General features: G+C 41.5%; 1 protein-coding gene across 1 annotated transcript in view; it reads right to left on the bottom strand.

Annotated features, from left to right (window-relative positions):
* The window catches only part of PLPPR4 (phospholipid phosphatase related 4), a 53400-nt gene that overhangs the window by 25508 nt on the left and 1759 nt on the right, over nt 1-26133 (bottom strand). The window lies entirely within an intron of this gene.

Below are 26133 nucleotides of genomic sequence, written 5' to 3'. Positions count from 1 at the left end.
GCTAGCTCAGCTAGATGCTGGTGATGTCGTGAGGAAAATGCCTCATTGAGCCATATAATGTGGACATTTCCTGTAGTGGCTTTTGTTGGAAATTATTGATCGTATAAATTTTGTTCTTGAAAAATCTGTCATAATTGCAGATATAACATGCTTTTAAATTACATCTCTGAGATGTGGGAATTAACAGATGGACAGCAAAGGTGGATGTTGAGAGCCCTTAACAGTTGCAAAGAGACTTCTACTTCAGGCTGGGAAGGAAAATCATCCAGGGCTGAAGGTCTCACTGTTCTTTTTATATTTGAACGTATTCCTGCAACCCTCAAAGTTGTATGGATGCGTTTTTAGGTATATGGACTGTTTATATATTTAATATATATTCAAATATATATTTATTGTATATATCTGAAATGGAAGTGTTAAATCCTTTCCTCCCTCTCTTTGTGTTCTTTGTTTTTCTATATCAAGAGAGATGATAATGATTACTGTGTATTGATATGTTTTATGATATGACTTTTTCTCCCTCCCCTTTTGCTTTGTTATTGTTGTAATTGTTGTGTTGCAAATAAAACCATTAAAACAAACAAACAAACAAACAAACAAACAAACAAACAAACTGGAAGGCACCAGGTAAGGCCATGCTGAGTTATACTTTGCTTTCCTAAATACTCACAGAACTAAAGATATCTCACTAATCCTTGCACAACTGTAAGGTGGATCATGATGTTATCCCCATGTTACTTATGAGGGCTTAAGGCTAGAGACAGCGGCTTGTGTAAAGCAACCCCAAAATTTAATGGCACAGGTTACAGCTGAACCAAGGACCTGGAGGGCTACATGTCTTACTTTACAGAGGACATTTCTCCTCTATTTGAAGGCATTCCTCTTTAAAGGGCTCTCTAGACCAGGTCTGGCATATTTATTTATTTATTACATTTTTATACCGCCCAATAGCCGAAGCTCTCTGGGCGGTTCACAAAAATTAAAACCATAATTAATGAATGAATAAATTTATTACGGTCATTGACCAGAACCAATAAAAACATTAATAACAAACAGACAATCCCAAACACATACATATATTATTATACTACATACATCCAGCAGTTGCTGAGAAATTGTATCACACAATCAGAGGCTGCAATCGACGGTTAAAAGATTTTAAAAGAATTTGACCACTTTATTCATAATATGTGGTATCTCATTGGAGAGAAACAAAGAAATATAAAAACTGTCACCAAAAAAATCCCACGTGTCTGTTTGGCATTTAACACCTGAAGTTTATACATTTAGCACCCACTCTGACAATAATTCACCTCAGCACATATAACTCACAGCACATTATTTTATTATTGAAATCCTTCTCCATTTAAACCCCTTTCTCCACATAGTTTGGAGAAAGGCGGTGTTTGTCCCTCGCCTCAGGCATATCGAGCAGTGGTGCTTGGCTTGAGCAGGGAGTAGCTGTGGCCAGGTCTGTTGTTCAGAGCCTGTGTCGTGGCAGTAAGTGCCAGGCGGACCTCTCTGTGGAGCTCATTCCACAGCCGGGGTGCCACAGCAGAGAAAGCCGCTGATAAAGAACCATAGGAAGGGGTCTTGAGTTGCCCATGAACTCTGAGCATCTGGACAGCAGCCTGAACAGGCAGATGCTCGGGTCACCTGGATACAGTCTCTTCTAACCTGGAGGGATGTATTGTATTTCTATTTAAATTACAGTAATTTTAATCTATACATATAAATCAGCTTGTGCACATTTTATGTCCTCTTTGTTCTCTCTCTGTCTCTCTTCTTTTTTTTTTGTGGCGGGAGTGGGGGTAATGGATTTCGTCTTTTTTGGAGATGTGTAGCTACCTTGCTATGTCAACATTAGCGTGTATACTTTTGTAGCAGAACACTGCAAAATGAGTCCAGGATCTTCTGCCATTCCAAAATTCTGATTATCAAAAGGAAAGTTTGAATAGTTTTCAGCTATAGTATTCATTCATTCATTCATTCATTCATTCCAAGAATTTATTTTCTACCTTCTATAAAAGCTGTACAAGGTAGTTCACAATTAATTTAAAAAAAAAAATGAAAGAAAGCAAATTATAAAAATAACAGTTGTTAATAGCATATCCCTAGGCATGCTACTTGGAGATAAGATCCACTGACTTCAATGGCTTTTACTCTCATAACATTGTTATCTTTTTGGCGTCAGGTTAAGACTATTCTCTTCTCTCAGGCAGTTAACAACATATGCTGAATTTTTAATTGACCCCAGAATAGTTGTTTTAAATCGATATTGTTTTTAAATCGATATTGGTTTTAGGCTTTTGATGGTTTAAATTTTTTATATATCTGTTTTTAATGTTCATTGTTTTTAACTTTTGTAAACCACCCAGAGAGCTTCGGCTATGGGGCGGTATATAAATGTAATAAAATAAATAAATAAATAAATAAATGTGTCTAGGATTACAGCCCAAAACATTATACAATTGAAAGCCCAATGGAATAAAACAATTTTCAGAAAGCAGCCATGTTAGTCTAAAGCAGCAAAAACAAGGAATAATCTTGTGGCACCTTAAAGACCAAACTTTCATGGATTATAGCCCACTTCATCAGATGTATGGAATATTACGAAGGGTTTCAGGTTGATATACAGTACATACCCAATAGGGGCCTAGTGTGTGTGGCCAGCCCCTCCGGATGCGGTCTGCACGCAGCCCCTACCGCTTGTGGCTATGATGTAGTGCCCCCAAAATGAACGGAAATGACCTTCTCCGTGAGCCCCTGCTAAAGGAAGTGAGGCAGGTGGCTACCAGGAGGAGGGCCTTCTCTGCTGTGGCACCCCAGCTGTGGAATGAGCTCCCTAAAGAGGTTCGCCTGGCACCTACACTATACTCTTTTAGATGCCAGGTGAAGACCTTTTTATTTTCTCAGCATTTTAAGAGTCTAGCAACATAATTTTAACTTTGTTGCTTTAAATTTGTATTTTAAATCTGTATTAAATTCTGCACTGCTGCTTGTTTTTATCCTGGTTGTGTTTTTATATTGTATTTTATATTATGCTTTTATACTTTTTATATTTTGAATGATTTTTATAGTTTTATTTTTTGTAAACCGCCCAGAGAGCTTCGGCTATGGGGCGGTATAAAAATGCAATAAATAAAGAAATAAATTTCTGGAAGGGGCAGGTCGTGTCCTACTAGAAATGAGCATTTCTACTTGTTTCAGGGCTTGCAAGCAGTAGGGACTATGCATGGAGCACGACCAGCGTGGCTGGCTACATGCACAAGGCCCCTAGTGGACCATTTCTGGACCATATCACTCTTCCCTCTATTTTATGGTTTATGATTTGGAGTCTTACTTTAAATTGTTCATTCGTTCGCATGTTTGTTTTGCTTCCTTCCTCCTTTCCCCATTTCCTGTTAAATAAATCCTAGTTGTTTTTTGTTTAATATTGAAGTTGCTTGCTGGTTCCCCCCTTCCGCTTTTCAGGGATAAGAGACCTGGGATCAGTATCTGTCTTCCTCACATCATCATTACTGTATGTACCCAGGTCCTATTGTTCCCACCACTACACAGGGTTCCTGGTAGGGTAAGTGGAGTTACATATGCATTGCCATCTCAGCTCCCAGCCATCGTAAAATAATAATAATAATAATAATAATAATAATAATAATAATAATAATAATAATAAAAACACACTATAAAATTCAATACAATTACATTTTAAAAAATCAACCGCAAAACAAATTAAGAACAGAAGAACCAGATCAAGACTTTAAACAAGCCCTTCTCCACAGCTTTTCTTTTAACCATTCCCTACATGTTTTTCCCATTTCAACTATTACCAATGTTGAGTGGGACCCATCTATATCACAAGGATAACATAATAGCAGTGGTGTTGATCTTTTGAACAGAGTTCAGACTGCAAGATGGGACCCATATAAAAACTGATTTTAATTCGACTTCAAGGTTAAAATTCAGTGACAAACTATACGAAATGCTTTTCTAAATCCCTAATATACATCATGTAGCATACTGCCTTTAATCCATTCATGGATTTAAAATGGCAATTAAATTTGCATAAGCTGATTTAGAGCACAGTGCAGTTAGGAGCATCAACTGCGTAAGCAGGAGTCCACACATTGAGTTGCCAGACCTCCAGTGGCCGCCATGTCTTCAGTTTGGGCCAGTGCCCATTCAAGCCTCACACAGAGTGAGAGATGCCCCCATCCCCTGAGTTCGCCACAGATTGCAGAGAACTCAGACTGGGTGACATCTTTCGCTTCATGGTGGATTCTGCACCAGACAAGAAGCCAGTCTCATTTTTATGATCTTTGAACAGAGGCAGAATAGCCACTTCAAAGCCCAGTGCAAGTTGACAGACAGAACCACACTCAGCTTCTCTGCACTTGCTGGAGGACTTGAGTGGGAGGATTAGGTCTGTGACAACTGCAAATAATGGTTGCTGGTTACTAAGACAAGTAAACATTTTTGGAAGCCTGTGTGTAAGACCTGTGGACATTGGCTTTTGTGCATAAGTACCATTGTGACTGACAGCTGCAGTTTTCCAGTTACTTATTGCTTTACTATGATTTTATTAGAATGTAAGCCTATGCGGCAGGGTCTTGCTATTTACTGTTTTACTCTGTACAGCACCATGTACACTGATGGTGCTATATAAATAAATAATAATAATAATAACTTTTCTCCTACTATTTAATTTATTATTTATTTATTTTATTATTGCATTTATATCCCGCCTTTTTTCCTCCAAGGAACCCAAGGCGGCGTACATAATCTTCCTCCTCTCCATTTTATCCTCACAACAATAACCCTGTGAGGTGGGTTGGGCTGAGAGTCTGTGACTGGCCCAAAGTCACCCAATGGGTTTCCGTGGCTCAGTGGGAACTAGAACCTGGATCTCCTGACTCCCAGTCTGACACTTTAGCCACTGCACCACACTGACTCTTTAAATTTCTTCAAACTCTTCAGAGAAAGATCCATTTTTTTAAAAAATGGGCAACTACAGGCAACCAATCCTGAGCCCTCAGAATATATAGGTTAGAAGGAAAGGCAAACAATGAGTTAGATCCAGATTTAGCCATATTAGGGTAGACCCATTGGAATCCATGGATAGTTATGGCTAACTTAAATCACGTTGATTTCAACGGTTCTACTTTTGATCCAACTCATTTATACATTTTCAGTGGAATTCTATGTATAAAGTTTGTGCCACTGACTTCAATGAGATTTAGTCCCAGGCAAGTGTGCACAGAACTGCAGCCACTGGAGATACATTCTTCCAAAGGGATCTCCCTCATTAAGATTCTCTAATTACAGGACCATATATTCTCTCCTGCTTTTGTTTTGTTTGGCAAGTCTGGAATTATATTAACAAAACAATTCCCATCAAAATTCAGCAGCTACTATACAAACCTGAACATTTTTAATGGCAGCATGCAGACGCTATAATAACACTTTGTAGCTTCACAAGTTCCACCCATTGTACTTTATAACTTTAAAGAATGCCTCCAACCAATTTTATTAAATTTTAAATAGAAAACAATCATAAGAGTTCAAAATGTTTGAAATCTGCAATGACTTATAATTTCCCATTAAAAATTTTAATACAAAATTTTAAATCTGAAATTTGACATGAACTTTTACTTCAAAATGTGTGTGCTTTAAGACTTCTTGGCATCTCTTCTTAGTTTTGATTAAAAAAGGAATGTCATGAGTTATCTGTCAAATACTACTAAAATTAAATACCCATTCCACAATGTCTACTTAAATATTACCACATACTGGCCAGATTTGCACATAGAGTTTGGGTTGTTGAATTTTGGGTTGTTGCGATGTGTGAATGCAGTTGTGAATATCAGACATGTTTCAGCTGTACTCTAGATAGATAGATAGATAGATAGATAGATAGTCCCATTCCATTCTGTTTGGCTCCCTACTGAAACTAATATAATAATGCTGGATATATGGAGTATTGCAGCAATTCTAAGTATCCCAACACTCAACGGAATATATATTCATATTGAGATTGGTACATAATTTAAAAGCAAGTTTCATCAACGTAAGTGGTTGATGTATTTTCACAAAAATGTGTTCAAGATTGAATTTCCAGTATGTTAAAGCCAATGATTGAAGAATGGATGTTGTGGCAATAAGGAACCTAACATGTAATCCTATGCATTTTTAGACAAGTGCTACAACTCCCAGCATCACCCAGCCACCACGCTGGCTGGGGAATGCTGGGAGTTGTTTGTTGTTGTTTATTCATTCAGTCGCTTCTGACTCTTCGTGACTTCATGGACCAGCCCACGCCAGAGCTTTCTGTCGGCCGTCACCACCCCTAGCTCCCCCAAGGTCAAGTCTGTCACCTCCAGAATATCATCCATCCATCTTGCCCTTGGTCGGCCCCTCTTTCTTTTGCCTTCCACTTTCCCTAGCATCAGCATCTTCTCCAGGGTGTCCTGTCTTCTCATTATGTGGCCAAAGTACTTCAGTTTTGCCTTTAATACCATTCCCTCAAGTGAGCAGTCTGGCTTTATTTCCTGGAGTATGGACTTGTTTGATCTTCTTGCAGTCCAAGGCACTCTCAGAATTTTCCTCGGAGGTAAATTCCAGGCAAGAACGGGTATGATCAAAAACAAAGATGGCAAGGACCTAACAGAAACAGAAGAGATCAAGAAAAGGTGGCAAGAATATACGGAAGATCTGTATAGGAAGGATAATAATATTGGGGATAGGTCAGACGGTGTGGTCAGTGAGTTAGAGCCAGATATCCTGAAGAGTCAGGTTGAATGGGCCTTAAGAAGCATTGCTAATAACAAGGCAGCAGGAGACGATGGTATCCCAGCTGAACTGTTTAAAATATTGCAAGATTATGCTGTCAAAGTGATGCATGCCATATGCCAGCAAATTTGGAAAACACAAGAATGGCCATCAGACTGGAAAAAATCAACTTATATCCCCATACCAAAAAAGGGAAACACTAAAGAATGTTCAAACTATCGGACAGTGGCACTTATTTCACATGCCAGTAAGGTAGCACTCAAGATCCTGCAAGGTAGACCCCAGCAATTCATGGAGCAAGAATTGCTAGATGTACAAGCTGGGTTTAGAAAAAGCAGAGGAACTAGAGACCAAATTGCCAATATCCGCTGGGAGTTGTAGTTTCTGTCTAAACATGCATAGGATTGCGCTTTCACTGAATCTATATAGGACTTCATCATTTTCAGACACTGATGCCTCTGTCCTACACACATTTATTTGGAAGCAATTCCTATTGTGAAATGTACTTCCACATACATATGCTCAAAACTGCATCCTGGCGATCTACTATTGTAGCTTTAGGCCAGGATCCAAAGGCCATCTGGAAATTTTCCTTGAATCACTGATGGAAACCTAGCAGTAGTAACCTCTAATCTGATGTGCAGAGTTTATTTACTTATTTATTCATGTTATTTCTAGTTTTGTTAGTCAGTTATTTATAAGATTTGTTAACTACCAGCTCTCTGGGCGATGTATGATAAACACAAGAATAAAATCCATATTGTTGTTTGGGAAGTGGAAAACCTTAGAATATGCACTGAGACAGTTGCATAGACCTCTCAAATCCTCTTCACAACGATGTGTGGTGGTGCACAGTGATGCTGGCACAAACATGCCTATTTTAAAACCCTACGCACGGCAAATGGAGCAAGCCCACCCCACTACGTTTCCTGCCAGCGACAATGGTTTCATATTTTTTTTTGTTTTAAAATGACTCAGCCATTATGGTTATCTTAGCATAATGGCTCTGTAAGGCTAAAACGATGTTGATATACCATATATTCACAGATGAGTCACTCCATGCCTTCCCCCACCATGCCATTTGAATCCCTTTCTATCAATTTCTGTAGGATGCCCACTCTGTCCTATCTGGCTGATGAGGTTGTATGGTACCATGCACTGGGCTGTCATGATTCCATGCTAAATAAACAGCTGCGACTCTGTATACATACTTGCATGCAGAGGGATGTATGGTCACAAAACATACTGTTCCAATCTATCTAGCCCAGTGCTATCTACTGTGGAGGAACCCTGGAAAGGCAGGTTACCTCTAATCTCCCATCTTACTATCCTTTCAGTAATGCATGTTACGTATTTGATAGCGCTGTAATTTTAACCATATATAATTTTTACCATATGTAGTATAGTAAAATGTCAAGTTTGTATGTGTTGCAACGATCTGTAGATTGAGCAATAAACGTATTGTTGTTGTAATTGGGATTTGCTGAGTGTTGTCCAAAAACTCCAAGACACAGTTTCTCTCCTTTTAGAAAGTTTATTACGAGCAGTGCTGCAAGGTGACGGCCCTCAGAGGATCTGAAGGACTCTAGTTTCAGGCAAAGCTAATATACTTATAGGGTAACATCCTTAGAAACAGCAGCAGAACTTCCTCATTCAATACACCAATCATAATACAGTAATAGGTAAGCTTTTCCAACCAATGATAGGCACGGCTCTTACGCATGTGCAGAGTACAATGCTTCTAAGGCTAGAAAAACAATACATTGATGGGTATTGGCGAACCTGGAACATTTGTTTCTTTGTGGTTACTACCTTTCCTGTCCTTACTGGGAGGCTCGCATTCAGATGGTTGAGCAAGTGTTATTCAATATATTGTAGTTGCAGAAGCTTTGATTAAATTGCTACAGAGGCTTTAATTTCTAATAGAAGGGCTTAAAGCAGAACATGGTGGGCACAGGTGAAAGACCACACACACCTTGATTTCCTCGACACTACACTACTCAGACTGGGAACTGCTCTTAGGAACAAAAGAATCTGCTTTTACTGAGTCAGAACTTGGGCTATCTAGCCCAGTATGATAGACACTGACTGGCAGCAATTCTCCAGGCTTTCAGGCAGGATTTTTTCCATTCCCACCTCGAAATGCCAGGGATCAAACCTGGGACCTTCTAGATGCAAAGCAAGTGATCTGTTTCAAGAGCCCCTTCCCTCTTGAAAGTGTCAGGCAGATAATAAATAAATAACCATTACTTGCCTGAAATGGCTGTCTCACTCTACCTAATGGTAGGGCCGGCTGTTCTCCACACATAAATTTGGATGCAAGCCACTCTTCGCTCAACCTATTAAAATACTTTTTCAGGCCTTTCTCTTTGGTATATAAAACACATCTTTAAAAATAAAAAGGCTGAAGAAAAAATTGTATGTTCAACAGTCTAAAAGTTACAAGTGGCTCTTTGAACTTACGCATATTTATTGGCTGTGCTGCTTTGGGCAGCAGGAGTTTGGCAATTACAGGCATTAACTTCAAACACCTTGAGCATGTCGAACATAATTAGATGGCATAATATGCATCGCATCCATTGCAAAGTAGAAATCCCTCTTTCTGGTGTCAAATTGGAATTTTAAGGACAGACACAGACAAAACAGAAGTGGGCTAATATGGTCTCACTTTGGTGGGTTGATGGAGAGAGACTTTAACGATTAACCCTTGTTAACCGTGTTTGAAATGTATAGCTGAGAAGGAAGTGAAATTTCGACCCAGTGGCTTCATGCAAAAAGGCTCTAACTAGTTTTCAAGTATTCAGAAAGATACTGTAGCATGTGCATGGCATCGCCTGCATATGGATTGTTTCAGAGAAAAAACAATAAAAGTACACTTCTATTCATAATAATACTAATACGAATAATAAATTTATTTCTTACCCGCCTCTCCCTCTGGATCAAGGCAGGGAATAACATAGAATACAAAAATATTATAAAATACCTAAAACTGATTAAAACATATAAAACTAATACATTATTAAGAACAATAACAACAACAGCCAGACATCTTAAAATTCGACTGGGTAGGCCTACTGGAAGAGATCAGTCTTTATAGCATTTCCATATTCAAAATGACTGTTGAGTTGGCGAATCTCTCCTGGCAGGCCATTCCATAGTCTGGGATGTCTACTCAGAACTGTTGAGTTTAATGAGACTTACTTCTAGGCGAATGTGTATAGGATTGCAGCCTACATTTATGATCCTAAACTCATTTGCTTGAAAGAACTTACAGGGAAAATAGTGGCCTTCCTTAGTTCCCTGAAAATGATTAGTATATTTAATAAGCTTCCCTAACTCTAGAATTGTTAAAAGTTCTTTTTAGTTTTCCACAAGTGCAGTAGTAAACATAGACCAGCATAATAATGCTAGAGCCAGGGGAACTACAGTTAAAAAGCAAGACAACTCCTGAATCAAAAACTAGAAATGATTCTGCTATGTCTTCAGATGCTGCTAGGTATTAATTATTCTCCTGAAATTGACAGGATATACTTCATGAAACACATACTTTGTCTGTAGAACTCATGACCAAAGGACAATAAATCACATAGGTGTTCTTTAGGTTTTTTTTACAGGCTTTCAATAGATTCATACAGGGTTAGGATGGCCACTTATACATCACCAAAAAAGAGGATAAAAGAGGGCAGCAATTTGCATAATATTTTCAAGAGGTGATTGATAACTGGCAAATAGAGGGAGAAAACGTGGAGGCAGTGACAGACTTTGTATTTCTGGGCGCAAAGATTACTGCAGACGCTGACTGCAGCCAGGAAATCAGAAGATGTTTACTTCTTGGGAGGAGAGCAATGACAAATCTTGATAAAATAGTTAAGAGCAGAGACACCACACTGACAACAAAGGTCCGCATAGTTAAAGCAATGGTATTCCCCGTAGTAACCTATGGCTGCGAGAGCTGGACCATAAGGAAAGCTGAGCGAAGGAAGATAGACGCTTTTGAACTGCGGTGCTGGAGGAAAATTCTGAGAGTGCCGTGGACTGCAAGAAGATCAAACAAGTCCATACTCCAGGAAATAAAGCCAGACTGCTCACTTGAGGGAATGGTATTAAAGGCAAAACTGAAGTACTTTGGCCACATAATGAGAAGACAGGATACCCTGGAGAAGAGGCTGATGCTAGGGAAAGTGGAAGGCAAAAGGAAGAGGGGCCGACCAAGGGCAAGATGGATGGATGATATTCTGGAGGCGACAGACTTGACCTTGGGGGAGCTAGGGGTGGCGACAGCCGACAGAAAGCTCTGGCGTGGGCTGGTCCATGAAGTCACGAAGAGTCGGAAATGAGTGAACGAATAAACAACAAAAATTTATATGTATAGGTAAAAATGCAGAAATAATGAATATAACTTAAAAAGAAATGCAATGCATCTCACCATAGTGAAGACTGACCAGGTGACCTGTGTGCTTGCTGGTGATGAGCAACTTCAAGGTCCCGGCTGTTCTCCCTCTTTATGGTTCTTTGACTTTAAAACTAACTGAGACTGGGAACCTTCAAATAGAAGACTGTCCTCTGCTAGTGCTCCAAAAGAGAGGACTGTCCTCTGTAAAGGAGGCCACCTGGCCACCCTACAACAGGATAGGTCATAAGAACATAAGAAGTACCATGCTGGATCACACCAAGGGTTCATCTAGTGCAGCACACAGTAGCCATCGGCCAGGGATGAACAAGCAGGACCCCCACCCCCGTTCCCCAGCAACTGGTTCACACAGGCTTACTGCCTTGAATACTGGAGATAGCACACAACCATCAAGGCTAGTAGCCTTTGATAGCCTTTGCCTCCAGGAATTTATCCAATCCCCTTTTAAAGCCATCCAAATTGGTGGCCGTCACTACATCTTGTGGTAGTGAGTTCCATAATTTAACTATGTGCGGCGTGAAGAAGTACTTCCTTTTATTTGTCCTGGATCTCCCACCAATCAGCTTCATGGGATGACCTTGAAGTATTTTGCGAGAAGGAAAAAAATGTCTCCCTATCCACATTCTCCATACCATGCATAATTTTGTATACCTCTATCATGTCTCCCCTTAGCCTTTTTCCAAGCTAAACAATCCCAGTTGATGTAACCTTCCCTCATTGGGGAGATGCTCTAGCCCCTTAATCATTTTAGTTGCCCTTTTCTGCACTTTTCACCAGGTGGTGCATGCATATAAATGGCAGCTTCTTAAATTCCCTTCTCTATACAACTGTTAATGAAACAGGAGCCCTGTCCTCCTTTTCATATGGTCACCCTGCATTTGCTACTTCCAGGGTTTTTTTTTGTTTTGCACCAGGGAACAACCCCCACCTACTGACCCCAGAATAGTTGTTTTAAACCGATTGTCTGTTTTTTGTTTGTATTTTATGCTTTTTAGGGTTTTAAATTTTGTATATTTGTTTTTAATGTTCACTGTTTTTAACTTTGTAAACTGCCCAGAGAGCTTCGGCTATGGGGTAGTATATAAATGCAAATAATAATAATAATAATAATAATAATAATAATAATAATAATAATAATAAATGAAATGATGCAAACCATGCCACCACCCGAGGAAGATCCTTCTCACTCCATTTTACTGCAAGCAAAAATTGCCTTTTAGTTGCTATTTTATTTTTTAAAAGAACCTTTACCAACTTCTCTCAAGACTATAACGAAGCTGAGCTATAACATGAGACAAAAAGGCAATTTCATGTCCAAGGAGCAGCATTTCTGTTTCCCTTCACAGAAATGTCATTGGCTTGGCAGTTGTAGGAGAATATTGTATGGGAGCTTCTTTCTTAATGCCACTTTACAAAGCATCTAGCAGACAGGGGGAAATTGAGATACAGAAAGAGACATTTTCACTGAACTAGCTTTTAGAACAATATCACTCACACACACACACACACACACACACACACACACGAGTTGACATATTTAATGAGATAGTAGGCTTAGAAGCACAGAGTCAGTCCCTAGGTGGAACACCCAGTACATTTTATGGCACCATGTTGCAGATATATTATATGCATTCTTGATGTGGTTTTGAATATAGTAGACGTTTTGAGTGCATAAAGGGAAGTAGACAAATATCGCCCTGTAAATTAAGTCCAAATAGCTTAATTTAGTTGTGTGGCTTTCTTCACACTGAATGCTTTAATGTTCTGGATCACAATCTAAAAAGCTGCATCAAGATTGTGGCACAAGGAACTTCAGTTGGAAGAGGAAATGGCAGAAACCCAATGTTGCCACTTGTGAATAGCCAAAAAAGAGGAAATGCATTACAAAAAGAGAGGGAGAGAACAAAAGAGGACACCACTTTGCATAAAATTGGCATATGCGCATTTATATGTCTAGCTTCAAATTTAGAAATAATTATTACAATTTAGATAGAAATACAGTACCTCTTACCATAGTGGGGGAGACTGTGACCAGGTGACCTGAGGGCCTTGCTCCATCTGCTGTCCAGGTGCTCACTATGGATGGGCAACACCAAGGCCCAGATCTTCCTTCTAATGGTTCTTTATTTTTAAGCTGGACATAGACTGGATAGTCCTTCAAAACAGAGGGCAGTCCTCTGTAAATGAGGACACATGGCAACCCTAGTATGTCCACAGGTAGGGTGGGAACCCACTCATGGCCAACTGAATTTCCTGCAGGTCCAGAGACTTGTGACAAAAGTGATGATGTGCATATTCACCATGATTTACTATTTTCACTAACAATGTTAGTGAAACTCATCGGTCCATCCCTGATGAAGAAGATATTCCTCAAAAGCGTCAGCAAGTGTAGTTACAGGAGGAGGTAGATGTTTGAAATTAAGTCCTGTGCTATACTGTCCTCAGTGCTCAACAGCTATTTATTGGTAGAGACAAACTCAGTGGAAAAGCACAGGCTGGCCCAATCCATTTTGCTACCTGAGGGGAAGAACAAGATGGTGCATCCCTCTTGTTCCATGGACAAAAGTTGACTGAATTAGCAGGCAAATCTGTCTACGCCACTGAAAGATAGGAGAAACATCCCCCATTGTGCCTGACTTAGAGGGCACAGAGCAGGCCACATGGCACACAGTCTCTTCTCAAACACCCTGCTACCACCTCCCAGCATCTGCCACCTGAGGCAACTACTTCACACTGTCTAATGGTAGGGCCAGACCTGGACTTTGCATCTTGTTTAAAAGATCACAAGTAATGGGCTTCTGCAGGAAGCATTGGCAAACAACTCTTAGTCAGAGCAGGCAGTACTAAATGGATGAAGAATATCAGATGTTCACTGTTGAGAGCCAGCTACAACTTCTTGTGGTGACCCACTAATAATTGCAGCTTTGCCTTTTGGGCACAGTGACTATTGACTTCCCTCTCACTAACTATGAGAAAGTTCCTTCCTCTCCTGTGCAATGGGTACTTCTTTTGCATTAACACCATGTGTTGCAAGATCAACAGCAAACTGTATGTGTCCAACGGTGATAACTTGCTTTGAAACACAGACATACTTCAAGGTTGCCTTTGTCTTCTTTCTCTAATGTGTCAACCACCGACCGTACCCCTGTGCTGAAGAGGGAGGGGCGGGTCTCATTCCTGACATCAAGCTGAGCTTCAGAGGAATTTGGAAAGGAGCAAGGGTTCCCTTGGGAGTCTCCTCTATGACACTGCACTGGGCTTTGGAGGCTCTTGAAAAGCAGTGAGAAGTCTCAGTATTTATACATGCCTCTGATGCTCAGTGGGACATCTGGAACATCCCCTTCTCCAGCCTATGGGAAAGGGTAGATGTGGTCTCATCCCTGACATTGTGCTTGTAAGGCATCAGCAAGCTTGAACTAGTAGTATCATGTGCTAAGATCAGGAGCCCTCAGAGATTGAAGCCTTAGAGTGACTCTGTTGATACACCAGAACCAGTCTCTGGTCCTTCTGAACTGGGGCCCACAGCCTCAAACCCCGTGTCTGAGCCATGTGAGCCCCAGGAGTTTTCACTGCCCCCTGATTCTGAGCAGGGAACCTCAGACTCCTCTAGTGAACTGACAACCCTGAGGAGCAGTCCTGAACTGGCTCCTCCCTCCTCCAATTTTCACTCCTCAGAAGCAGCCAATACCTGCAGGAAAAGGCTGCTGGCCATTTAACAGACAGATTCAGCACCTGAGTGGATGGAGCTCCCAGAAAGTCTCTCCTGGCCCCACTATCAAATCCGGCCAATTGCTCCTAATCACAGATGGAGTGATTTATCACCTCTTTAGCTTTGGGATTGCTGTCCAACGTCCTGAAACTAACTCTAATGCCATAGATGACTGAGCTGCATCTCCCATTCCGTGCCTAAGGAGGCAGATGATGGGGCATGAGAAGCAGCAGGGCCAAGTGACAGCTCACCAAGAGGAAAACCTGGCTGCTGGAGCCTTGCTGCTCCTCTATAACCCCTCCAATAGTGACGGGATGGGAAACTGCAGCCCACCTGTCCAAGATGAATCAGGTGACTTGATGAGGGAGCCAATAGGGATCCTGCTGGCCTTATATAAGAGCCCTTCTAGAGTTGGCTCCCCAGTCTAGGAAACTCATGCATGGGACCAGATGTAATGCAGCCCTCCAAAACCTGGTCCTCTACAGATGTGTTGGGTTGCAACTCCCATAATTCCTAGCTCATCACCCTTTCTCTGACCAGGCCTTCTGCTTCTGGGGCATCAACCTATTGCAATGTGACTACTGGCCTGTTTAAAGCACACTATTGCCTCTGCCTGTATTGGGTCCTGACAATATAGCTTTGAAAGCACATGAAAAGCAGGGGGGAAGCCTCAAGATGTGCTTTCTGGGTGCCCCTGACACCCACTATGATGTCATAGAGGAACTCCACCCTGCCTCTCAGTATAATAAAAGAAACACACTTCCCAAGTAAGCACATTTGTGGCCACAATTGATGCTCTGTCAAAGGGTTTATGAAATACTGTTATATCAAATGAAGAACTGAGTGTTGAAATGGAAGGTATAAAACCCTGAATCTTAATATTTCCACATGAGACATCTTGTACAAAATATTATTTGGTATAGAGGAAAAAGAAAATATTATTTTCGTATAAGGGAAATAGAAACAGAATTTGAATGGTAGTGCAAATAATTAATTGCAGCAAGAGGAAATATTTGATTGGCAGCCTTTATTTTAAACTGATAAATGTAGGCAAATCAGCATTTTTTTTTGAGAAAATGAGAGAGTATTTGAAAAAGAAAAGAAATAGATCTGGGTTAATATTCAGCCCAGCTTGAATATTACAGCCCACCATACAGATGGAATTATATTTACAACTTAGCCCAAGATGACTGTTGAAGATGCCCATTAAATGTCCTCTTGTATAGAAGTATAAAGTGTTGGTTATCACCTTTAAAGCCCAACATGGCTTGGGTCCAGGCTACCTGCGGGATCGCCTTCTCCCATACAATTTGCCCCGCACACTCAGGTCCTCTGGGAAGAATCTACTTCAGTCAGTCAAAATTAGGCTGACAAGTATTACCCAGAGGACCTTCTCTTCTGCTGCTCCCAGACTGTGGAATGGCCTGCCGGAAGAGACTCGTCAACATGACAGTCTATTAGCATTCAAGAAAGCTATCAAGCCTGATCTCTTCCAGCAGGCCTATCCAGTGGAATTTTAGGATGTTTTAACAATGTATATTATGTTCTTAATTCAGTTTTATGTATTTTATTTTTACTGTTGTTCCCCGCCTCGATCAAAATGGAGAGGCAGGTAAGAAACAAATTTTATTATTATTTATTATTAGTAGTAGTAGTACAGGAAAGAAGTTCTAAGTTAATCAGTAAAATATCTGGGTACACAATTTCTTTCAAGGCAAAGCAGTTTTATTATGCTATCTGAAAGGGCTTATTGATAAGTACATTTATAAGATAATAGCCAATGTCTGAGTGCCACTTTTGGGCATAAATGCAGGATGTAAAAATTAAAAACAAATACCCCCCATTGGTCCAGGTCCCTCCTCATGTGGAGGAGCGCTACACAAATACACGCAGATGGTGGGGAAGCATTTCTGTTGAGCCATGCATCAATGGCAGGGATGTGGTCCCATGACTACCCCTCCCACATTCTTTCGATGTATTGGATGTGTGTGCCATGTAAACTTCCCAGTAGCATCTCTTTCCCTTGCTGTATAGCACTCTTAAACATAATCAGTCTCTAGTCCAGCCTTGTGGCTTCTAGATGTTTTGGACTACAATTCCAGGTGTTTGGGACTATCATTCCTGACCCTTTGCCATGCTGGGAGCTGAAGTCTAAAGCCATCTGGAGAGGGCTACTTTGAGAGTGCTACTTATTCAGGCATTTTACTCATACATTGTCTCCGTGTCTGAGCAGGGCTATGGTGAGTAGCTCCACCCCTGATATCACATGCATTGACTAGCCCCCATAGAGACTTCTTCTGTATGTGTAGTTGCCAGAGCAGGCTTGCTGAGCATGCATAACATGGGGTGTAGCTTCACAGCATGGTTCTGTTCTCACATGTTGGGATGAGTAAAATGCCAGAAGCTTCTAAAGGAAATTAAATCATTCAAGTCCATATGTAAGCCAACAGTTGACAGGAGAGGCTCCTGCCAAATCCAGCTGGTGGCAGCTCTAAAAACTTCAGGTATGGCATTATCCACTCTTGCCAGCTCTTCTCTAGCTCTATGCATCTGCTATGGGTTTGCCCCTTCCTGCAGTTATTCCCGATGCAGACTGTCTCTGATCATGTATATTCCATATACTGGTGACAAGCCTGTGATCTATACAGCCCAGCCAACCAGCAACTAATCAAGGTTGCCAGAACCCATGCAGATCCTTATGATACATTGTTATTTATAGAGCACCATCAATATGCATGGTGGTTTAAAGAGGACAGATGTCTGCCCCAAGGACCTTACAATCTATTATTATTTATTTATTTATTTATTTATTTATTTATTTATTTATATAGCACCATCAATGTACATGGTGCTGTACAGAGTAAAACAGTAAATAGCAAGGCCCTGCCGCATAGGCTTACAACAGAGGAAGTAGTGGCAGGGATAAACAGAAATAATGTATGATTATTTCAGTTAAAACACCCTTGGTTACATGCTTACTTGGTGGATGGCCTGCTCTGTGGATACACTCTCTGTATGCTCAGAGACAATTGACACAAGGCTGTCATTGGTCAAGTGTTGGGGGGGGGGGCTAAAACATATATACCTTTACAAAAGCTCAAGAAATTTTAAAACACAACCAAAAAGTTGCAATAATATTACAAGAAGAGCTGTCCCATGTGCCACAACAACCACAAGCTACATATATGGTGTCCTACAGTGCTAAGCACAGAATAATACAATGCTGTTCAGATCTGATCTCGGCAACACAACGGTTAAATATATAATTCCCGCCCCCTCCCTCTCTCCTTTCTTGTATTTCAGAAAATAATCTCTGTCCTTGCAACTTTCCATGCAACATGTGAGAACTAAATCCCACTCCATCTGGAGGATAAAAAAGACTTCTGCATAATTCAGTCGCAAAACCCTTCCCCCTCATTTTAATATGGCATAATTTAATACCAACAAAGGATCCATTTTCTTTTCACAAGATCAAGAGTAATCCAAATTGGGTGTGTGCGTGTTCTCTTAAGGTAAGGCCAACATTTTAAAATAAAGACACAATGTTTTCTTCTGCTTATGCACACATGCAAACCAGGACACAATCTGCATACTTCGCTTTGCGTTGACATGTGGAACCTGCATTCACGAATGGGTTGCGCATACATCAATGAAGCAGACACCTAGGTGGGGAGCAATGGCGTTGAAGAATGGCACTGCATAAAGAAGAGCTGAAAATAACAGTGATCAATACAACAGAGAGGGCAGTCCTAAGGTTCCTGGCTCATAAAGCCCCTCCGAGGTCAGAGAAGTCCTGACACCTCTTTTCACTGGGCCCAATCGATATTGATAAAGTGGTTTAGTAAAATGAGGTATTCATATATTTGTGTGAGAACGAGAGCTTCCCAAACTCTGCTAGCATCTTTCCCCGACAATACCACTTTTATTTTTCAGAAATATATTTCAAAATCTGCCAGCAATGCTTTCTACTGTAGAATCTGGCTGTGCTTTCTTAAGGACTAGAACAATGTGGACAGTGTTTCCTTTTTGCGGTTCACTGCAGGGGAAAACTAGTGAGAGCCAGTGTAGTGTAGTGGCTAAAGTGTTGGACTGGGAATCGGGAGATCCAGGTTCTAGACCCCACATGGCCATAGAAACCCACTGGGTGACTTTGGGCCAGTCACAGACTCTCAGCCCAACGTACCTCTCAGGGTTGTTGTTGTGAAGATAAAACGGAGAGGATGATTATTATGTACGCCACCTTGGGTTCCTTGGAGGAAAAAAGGCAGGATATAAATGCAATAATAAATAAATAAATAAGAATCAGTAATGGTGAACAAGTTTTCTGCTAACAATGTGTATTCATCTCCTTCAGGAAGCCATTCTTTGTGCCCATCCCTGACACTTCCTCTCCTGTGGCACATAAAGAGGAGTTGGGGTTGAGGTTCACTTATGTCCCACTGTCCTTTGGACCTAGCAGAAGTGGGCTCCTTGCTCTGGCTTTGGGCATAAGAGGGGAGGTTGATTGCCCAAGAAGGAAAGAGAGAGAAGAGACATGGAACTGGGAGTCTAAGGAGCTGGCTATCTTATTTTCCCCATAAGCAGGAGGTGGGATCTGCCTCCTGGGGTGAGGATACATTGGAGGTCAACAGCTGAGAGACGGACTGGTGACATTAAGGTGGCCTACAGCACTTGCCTCAGCAACATGGCAAGTTGTTTCGTGGAGGCGTGTTTGCAAGGAACTCCAAGCTTCATGGAAATATAGGAACATTAAAGCTATGCAAAGTTTATTCAGGCATCTAAGCAACAGGGATTGCCACCAGTTCTGACAAACCGGATCAAGCATTGGGTGGCCACTTGTGCATCACCAAACAAAGAAACCAAAAGAGGACACTGATGTGCATAAAATGTGTATATGCCAATTTATAAATGCAAATTTAGAAATAATAATTATAATTTCAACAGACAAACAATTTCATAGAAGGGAACACCAGGACGGGCTGATCTGTGTGTCTGCCTGTTTGGTCTGCTGTCCAAGTGCCAACTGTTGATGGGCAACTCCAGGGCCCCTGTGGCTCTCTCTCTTCTTAGGGTCCTTTGTCTGGATGTGAACTGGATGTGAACTGGACACAGATTTCTGGCTGTTATTTTAATAATGTATTAATTTTATATGTTTTAATCAGTTTTATGTATTTTATAGTATTTTTGTGTTCAACGTTGTCCCCCACCTTGATCCAGAGGGAGAGGCGGGTAAGAAATGAAATTATTATTATTATTATTATTATTATTATTATTATTATTATTATTTCAAAGAGAGGACACCTTCAAAATAGAGGACAATCCTCTGGCAGCCCTTCAAATAGAGGACTATACTCTGTAAAAAGGGAACACCTGGCCACTCTATAAGGCCCAGCTCTTCCTTCTGATGGTTCTTCATCATTAAACCAGTGTGGACTGGGCAGCTCTTGAAATAGAGGATGCCTTCAAACAGAGGACTGACCTCTGTAAAAGAGGGTACATGGGCACCTCATTTGAGCATCACCACATCCTGGACTCCTTGTGAGGAAAGGCAGGATGTAAACAAACAAACAAACAAACAAATGTTTATTTACTTGCAAGGAATAAGGCCATCTCTGGACTGGTTGCATTTTGGACATACTTATGGAAGTGATCTCCCAGCAAGTTTTGAAATGTATCAGTGCAGACTATGGTAATGTGAAAGAAAGTTGGTGGGCTAAATCCATCCACACTTAAATTTCCGTCACAAATATGTCTGCTTATGTATTAATTCTTTGACCATCTCATCTGTAACATTGTGTAGAGTCAAAGGGTTTAGTCTTTCCAGACTATTTATGCTGTCCTTCATCTATGAATATAAACCAAATGATTCCCTCACCTTATCTTTGCCTACCCTTGGAATTTACTCAGCCTTGTTGTCAGGCCCATGTGGGTGGTGACAGCGGATAATTATGCTAGCGAGTCTCCTAACATTTAATTTCCCTTTCGTAAGACAACCTCAGTCTCTAAGCCTTAAATGCATCCAGGAAAGCATTCGCCCACGAAGATGTCATGAGCCAGCTGCTTGTTACAGGACCTATACAAACTCAGTAGCAGAGGGTAAGGATCTCAAAAGCTCACAGACAGGTGAAGTAGGTCTTTGGATTGTCCAGATCTTGAGGGAACCCAGGAGAACCCCAGAAGTTTCTCCAGACATTGATGCTAGCAACTCACATTTTTGCTACTGAACAGCCAACCTTCTGACATCAAAGCCAGATGTCAGAAGAACATCCTCTCTTGAGGAAAAATATCCCCATTCTCCTGTCTAGCACCCTGTGAGTCCAGCCTGTTCACTCAGAGAGATTCCAGATCAGATCTGCCAGTGTTGGACGCAGGTTTTTGAAGGCTCTTGGGCAAGACACCCTCAATGAGCCCCCCCTTCAGTGGGTCTACTTTGGCCCTTTCTTCACCTAAGGGTTATCCCAGGAAAATGGAGGGATCATCCCTGCCTGCTCCCGGGATTCCCTGTGTGTCATTTGGATTCACAGGATCGATCCTGGGATGATCCCGGGATGTAGGGCTGGTGTAGACATGCCCCTTGTCTGGGTCAGTGCGAGAGGCTGGTAAATAAGTAGGTTGCAATGGTGAAGAGGAGGAACAACTCCAGGGGACTCTTTTCATTGGGCCCCTGCTGGGGTGTGGGCCCTTGGCTGGTGCCCAACCACGCCTACCCATGATGCCCTGAGAACTGTCTTATCAGAACAAGCTGCTATGAAAGTGCAAAGAAATCAAGTTATTACCTCACAGGGACGCTGAAATGATGGATTGGCTGTCTGAGCTTTGTCTCTTTATGAAAACTGCAGTAACCTAAAGAATGGGGTTGGACCACAGATATTTTCACTAGAAGCTCAGTTAGTGTCACACACAAAGCTGAGTAGAAATGCCTCCCTCCTTTCAATGAGTGATAGTATTGGTGGCTAAAAAGAGAAGTGGTGTTCATGTTTCCTGTTTTTCCCTCTATATTTTTTAATCTTGAAGACACCACAGTGAGGGCAGGAATCACTGCCCTCACTCTGATTTGTCTTCAAAAGTCATCAGGCAACCAATTTCATTGGCTGCTGGGTTGAGTTGGCATTGCAGCTAGCAACAGTGGGAGACATAAGCACTACCCCTGCCAAAGCCCCAAAACATCCATGAAAAAGGAGAGAGGGAGAGGAGAATCCATGAAAACTTTTGCAGTCTCCCCCTAAAGGCCCCTTTCCAATTTACTTGTGAACTTTGAGCTTACCCCAGGACGTACCCTAAATTATTTTAGAATGTTTTAACAATGTATATTATGTTTTAATTCAGTTTTATGTATTTTATATTTACTGTTGCTCACCACCTGGATCAGAATGGAGAGGCAGGTAAGAAATAAATTATTATTATTATTATTATTATTATTATTATTATTATTGATGGACTCCTGACATTTTGAGCTGTGTATACGCCAAACTCATGTTCATTTATTTATTTAATTTCAAAGAATTTCTATGCTGTTTTTCATTTTAAAAATCAATAAATCCCAAAGTGGTTTACAAGATAAAATCATGATAAAACCAATAATTAAAACAATAAACATTGGTAAAACCAATACAATCTCATTGAAATAGCCAGAGGTAGCTGGAAATGCTAACAGTCAAGGGTAAACAAGCATATCTTCAGTTGTCAATGGAAACACTCCACACTAGGAGCCTGCCTGACCTCAATGGGGAGATCATTACACATGGTGGGCACTACAATTGTGAAGACCCTCCTCTGAGTCATGGCCAAATGAACCTCAGTAGGCCACAATATGGTCAGCAGGACCTCCCTATTGAAATGAAGAGACCAGGATGACACTTATAAGAGAAGATGGTTTTTCAGATGCTTTAGATGTCCTGGTTTTAACCCTTCCCTGCCTATGACCAGCTTCACCATCAGAGCTCTTAGCTTCTTCACCCTGCTGCACTCTTTTTCTTCTAAATCCCCAGATAGTTCTGACAAAAGTCCTTGTCTGCTTGTGACCCATTCTTGGCAAGGCAGAGGACAGACTCAATTTTGCTTTCTAAGAATGCTTTATGGTTCTGTAACCTTTAAGCTAGGAAACCTGTTTACCATACTGGACTTAGGCCTTGCTCTTCCTGAGATGGTCAGCATGTGCCTGGGAAGGAAGTGCCACTTCATGGGCTCACATCACTGAAGGCTCCTCTGTTCAAAAATATTCCAACTGCATAGGCAGAATGTCATTCTCTTCCCTTTTCTATGCTTGCAACGATGTTATGTTTTCCTAAATTAATCTTACTTTAGTCTATGAGTTCTTTGTTTGCCCTGACAAATCTACAAAGCCTTACCTGATGTTCAAACATGTTATGTTTGATATAATATTTAGGCAGGAGTTTTGAAAGTCGCCTGGTTTAAATAAGGTCTGCATGTACTCTGATCTGCTAACTCCTTTCTGTCTATAGGTCCATGGGAAAACCCACCCATCAGAATGCAGGGCCAGCCCTACCATTAGGCAGATTGAGTCACCTCAGGCAGCAGATTTGGGGGTGACATAAAAGGACAGCAAACGGTTAGTTATTTAATTTACAATTATTATGTTTTTACTGCTAGGAAGGAGGTGCTTGTGAGATTTTCTGCTTCAGGAGCCAAAATAAATTGATTGCCCTAAGATACTATGGACCTTGATTTTGGGGTATGTGTGGATGCAAATTGTCCTGGGCGAGTCCTGCCAGAATGTAAAGAAACAGGTATGCATGTTTGTGTGTTGGAGGGTGGGTATGTGGCAGCAACGGAATTAAGTCCCAGAGTAAAAGTTGTCTGGCTCTAAGCTGGCTTCTTCACAAGCAGGAACAAGAACATGTTGTCCCCATCCTAGTTCCAGCCATGCCCTCTGGTAGCCTCACACTTGGTGCTATTGTGAGGGATGCTTATGCATGTAGAAGAATGAGAGTGAGAAACTCTGATTGATCAGTCTTTCTCACCCTAGAGTCAGGACCGCTGTTGAGAACAGGTATGGCTGGCCACTTGCCAAGGGCCTATACCCCAGCAGGCGGCCAAAGACAAAACCACCCTGGAACTGTTCCTCCTCTTCACCATTGCAAACTGCTTCTTCATCTTCTTCCCACAGCACATAGTTAAACTATGGAATTCATTGCCACAAGCTGTAGTAATGGCCACCAATTTGGATGGCTTTAAAAGGGAGTTAGATAAATAGCTACTAGTCCTGATGACTACGTGTTACCTCCAGTATCAGAGGCAGTAAGCCTATATACACCAGTTTCTGGGGAACATGGGTGGGAAGGTGCTGTTGCACCATGTCCTGATTGTGGATCCCTGGTTGACAGCCGGTTAGCTACAGTGTGAGCATATTGCTGGATTAGATGGACCCTTGGTCTGATCCAGCACGACCCTTCTTATACTCTTATCTTTTTATCTGCTTCTCACTCTGGCCTAGAAAATGGTGGTGGTTAAGAATGAGGCACAATCGATGCCACTGCCTCTCTGTGCACAGACTCTCTGCCTGGCAACAAGGCAAGTGGTAGCAATGGTGACAAAGAGAATGAGGAGCAATAGCAAGTGGTGGCTATTTCAGTGATAAGGCAGACCCTCTGAGGGAGGGGACACATTGAAGGTGTCTTGCCCAACGGCCTTCAAAACCCTGGAGCCAGCCCTGCCAGAAGCAATAAGTGCCCAGAGTTATCCAGACTATGAAAATTCAGCTCGGAGAATCCCTGGCAAAGGGAACACTTCACTTTCCAAAATAGCTCAAGAACAGTGCCCTTCCGAAATGCCCCACCTGAAGAATGTGTTCTTTTCTCTGCATACAAGTCCATTAGCGATACACTTTTGTTTAGCAAAGAAGGTGGTACATAAAAGTTAGCAATAAATAAATAAAACATACATTTATTGAGATTGACTTCTCTTCGGTCTTGTTCACTGTTTGGCCTCCTACCCTGCGGCCACCTAAACCACACACACATTTACATTTTCTTCTTTGCCACCCACTCTCCAACCCCCACTGGCTGGCTGCTTGCTCCTGCTGGCTTTCGTGAAATAACAGCCAGTGGTGTGCTTTATTTCCTTCATTGTGCAGTGCAGCAAAGTCTTAATGTTTGGTTTCCCTCTTGTATACAATTCTGTAAGCTATTCCTTAGGCGATAAATGAAGTCATGGTTGTCAAAAGCCGCCTTAAAGTGATTCCATGTCAGTTCTACTGGAGCGATGGAGGCCTCCACATACACTCCAATAAAATAATATTGAAAGAGCAAGGCCACATCTCCTCCTCTATACTCTCCTGTAATGTCTAGAGAAACAAAAAGCATTATATGACATCACTACCCTCAGAGTTTCCCTGTTGCCATTTGTGGACCCCCAGAAACTTGAAGTACAATGTGATCAGGTATAATGCCTTTCCAACACGTCCATCCTATCACCTAGTTCTGCCCTCAAGATGTACTGCCTGGCAAGAACAGTACTCCATAATTTTTCTGATCATGTTGCTCAGTTCTCAGCCGTGCGTTTTGAATGGTTATTCCAAAATCAGCCATCAACTGCACTCATCTAAGCAAAGCTAATATGAAATACCTGAGTACATTAGAGAACACACTGGACCTCTTGGAATCTCCCAACCCTGCCATTTTGGTTTGAAGTGCAAGACTGCAATGGCCAGCAACCTTGGTTTAGTGGCTAGACCATCCAGTTGAGTTGAAGGTAGGCCAACTGGAAGCAATATTATTTGATTATTCGCAAAGTAAGCATCCCTTGATTTGATCTTCCTGGGGAGCCCCTGAAGGTTTTCAAATGGCCTCAGGACCATCTGCCTTTTGCTAGTGCGTGGTGGCCTAAATGTGCAGAGTTGCTCTTCCCATGACATAGATTCATCATGAAATACTTAAAACCTTCCATCCACTATCATATTTTGAAGGCCAGAATGCAGCAAGAACCCTAAATGTCTGTCTTTCTTGGCTGCATTCAGTGGAGGTTTATGGCTACAATGGCAGTAGGGCTGTGAAGCCACTCTGGAGCTATCCAAGGTGCTGAACCTATTTTGGAGAAAGGGTTGTTCAGTACCTTGGATAACTTCTTTAGAGTTCTGACTGGTTCTGATTGAAACAGAGCGGATTCACATCAGAACCACCAGCCTCCACTGGACACATTTACTAACCATTCAACTCTTTTTTCCCTTGCTTGTGAGGATTAAACAGGAGAGTTGGGCTGCAATCCT

Source organism: Elgaria multicarinata, chromosome 1 (genome assembly GCF_023053635.1).
Source record: "Elgaria multicarinata webbii isolate HBS135686 ecotype San Diego chromosome 1, rElgMul1.1.pri, whole genome shotgun sequence".
NCBI classification, from domain to species: Eukaryota; Metazoa; Chordata; class Lepidosauria; order Squamata; family Anguidae; genus Elgaria; species Elgaria multicarinata.
The sequence above is the reverse complement of the archived record's forward strand: the minus strand, read 5'-3'. Positions and strand labels throughout refer to the sequence as shown.